The sequence below is a fragment of the Phacochoerus africanus genome, chromosome 4 (genome assembly GCF_016906955.1).
Source record: "Phacochoerus africanus isolate WHEZ1 chromosome 4, ROS_Pafr_v1, whole genome shotgun sequence".
Taxonomy (NCBI): domain Eukaryota; kingdom Metazoa; phylum Chordata; class Mammalia; order Artiodactyla; family Suidae; genus Phacochoerus; species Phacochoerus africanus.
This window is the reverse complement of record NC_062547.1, coordinates 136,193,759-136,196,666: the sequence shown is the minus strand read 5'-3', so window position 1 is coordinate 136,196,666 and position 2,908 is coordinate 136,193,759.

Below are 2,908 nucleotides of genomic sequence, written 5' to 3'. Positions count from 1 at the left end.
CATCCCATCGGTCAGGACTTAGGCACATGGTCACATCGAACCACAGGGGCAGCTGGGACAGGCCATCCCGCTGAAGACCCAGGAGCAGACAAGCTTGGGGAGCATGCAGTGCTCTGTGCTAAGGCCTGGCATGTCTTCCCTGCTGTTCCCTGGGGCATCTCTGGGGCTGGATGAGCCCCTTGCTGGAGACACTGGTGTCTGCCTCTGCAGGATCAGGGGCCCTGAGTCGTGGAGGCTGGACAAGGGCCAGGCTCCTCCTCTGATGGATATGCCCGTGACTCCGGGAGAGGCCTTGCACCTCTCATGTCTCTGATACGCGACGAGCCCAGCCTGCCTCTCAGAGCTGTCAAAGGAGTTGGTACGGGCACCCAGAGGAGATAGGGTGCTGAAGCGGGGGGAGGGGGGAGCAGAAAAGAGGCTGATCACAGCCGGGCCCACCCCGCGGAAGGCTGTGGACGCCCGGCCTGAGGATGCTCAGATACTCAACAGGCACCATGGGTCAGGTGCTGCCCTGCCTTCCATGGCCCGGCCTTTCACCTTGACCCTTTGTCTGATCAGTCTGCACTGTACCCCCATCCTCCCAGGGGATCCTAACACACTAATGGCCTTTGATCTGGCCCCGTTTCCCCTCCAGTTAAAAATAAGGCTTATAAATTGAGGCCATGCCCTCAGGGACAGCCAAGTTATAAGCTCATCACCTGATGATGTTCAAACCTAGTTATAAAAATACACAGCCCCTCCGCACCAGGGAGCGAGTGGCCTACTTTATACCTCACGGAGCGGCACTGAATTGGCGGGGGGAAGGTCGAGGCCCTTGTTGTGTCTCTAAATTCCCCCAAACCTGTGTTCTCTGGCTGATTGCGCTTCTTAAAGCCGGAAGCTCCTAACGGGTGTGTTTTTCTTGGGCTAATGCTGCTTCTTGCTCGGTTCTGGGGCCGTGTAGCAAGGTACTCTGGGGCTCGGGTTGTCCAGGCCTGTGATCTCCTGTCTCCCCCATCAGGGTATCTGTCTCTTGGAGCGAGGAGTGAAGCCTTTCCGGGTGTTTGCTCACCCCCTCTTCCGTGTGCCTGGTGCTGAGGTCCCAGCAGGATGGGCTCCGTTGTCCTGGCTCTCTTTACATCTGCATCTGTGGTCAGTTCAGCGACTCCAGCCTCAGAGCCGTCTCTGGGTCCAGAGCCTGAGGACACACAGGGCGTCTGATTGCTCTTCCCTCATTCATTCAGCAAGTGTTTGCTGAGGGTGTTCTGTGCACCATGCCTGGTGGGCAGTGAGCAGGTGGATAGGAAACCTCCCATGTGCAGCTCAGCCTCCTGGGGTAGGCACACAATTACCCACAAATGTCCTGAGTGTATCTATCTGTATATCTCTCTATATCTACATGTTTACATATCCGTCTGTATATATAAACACTGACAGTGGGAGTTCCCATTGTGGCTCAGCGGGTTTAGAACCTGACTCATATCCATGAGGATGCAGGTTTGATCCCTGGCCTCCCTCAGTGGGTTAAGGATCCGGTGTTGCTGTGAGCTGCAGTGTAGGTTGCAGATGCGCCTTGGATCTGGCGTGGCTGTGGCTGTGGCCGTGGCCGGCAGCTGCAGCTCCGATTCAGTCCCTAACCTGGGAACCTCCATATGCCACAGGCGTGGCCCTAAAAAGAAAAAAAAAATTGACAGTGGTGGTAAATTCCAGCCAAGGGTGGGCACCTCCATGATGTGATGCTGGGAGGCTAGAGTGTGAAAGTTTGACCCAGTCATTGAAATCAGGGAAGGCTCCCTGGAGGAAGTGACAAAGTTGCTGAGATTGACGATGAGGACAATCAAGCCGGGTGAGGGAATGCAGAGTCAGGACGTGGGCCGTGGAGCAGAGCGAGGGAGGTCAGCTGAGGAAGCCTCCCCAGGGCCTCCAGCCCTTGGTATATTTGGCTCCCACCGAGGGTGCAAGGGCTGGTGGGCGGGGCCGTCTCCTTACCCGCCTCCTTTTATACCTGTACCTCCATCAGGCTCACACCTTGGCTGTGCAGCAAGGCCTGGCTGGGTAGAATTCAAGGACAGTTCTTCATTTTTCTCCTAATCCCCCCCTCAAGGTTTATGTCGCTTCTTTGAGGTCATAATATAGCCCAGGATCACCTGGGGCAGTGGGGACAATGCCCACACCTACTTCTGCCCCCTTCCCACATTCCACTCACCCTTGACTTTCAAATACACTCTCGAGATTCATTTGTTAAGAGATGACGTTTGTTTTCCTACAGAAAAGATCCGAGATGTTTGCTTGCTTTGGGAATGGGGCTGCCATTGTATTTGATGTATTTAGCAGCTGGGCCTGAGAATCAAGATGGTTCTGTTCGGCCCACAGCCTCCTGGTTGATGTCGACTCTGTACACAGCAGTGGGTGCTCAGCTGACCCTGTTGCCCAGGACATGAGGGACCAGCACACTCTCTGTGGCTGGATCTGTCCTGACGAGGCTCCAGGAGGAAGCCGGTGGCTCACAGGTGCCACCATCTGGGTGAACCCTTGGGGGGGGGGTGGTCCTGCATTTGGTTGGTGGGCCACAGTGATGGGATGAAGTTGTGGACCTGGAGGATGTGCCGTCCTGCTTGGGCATAAATGCCTCCATCAGCAATCGGCCACCTCTCCTCCCTCGTCTTACCTCTGCGCTTGTGTCTGCTCCTTGGTGGCCTGGAAGGAGCCTCACTGATGGGCTGGAGCTGGCCCCACCACCCCCTCTCATCCATTCCAAGACCCCTCCCAGCCTTGTTTGTGGAAACCCTCCAAGTGCCTTGGGAAGGAGACCCCCTTCCAGTCTAGGACCCCCCTGGAAGACCTAGGACAGAGCTGGGAGGGGTCTCCAGATCTCTAAGCCAGAACTTGGCCTTCGGGATGTGGTTAAGAGAGATCGTTGCTGATATTA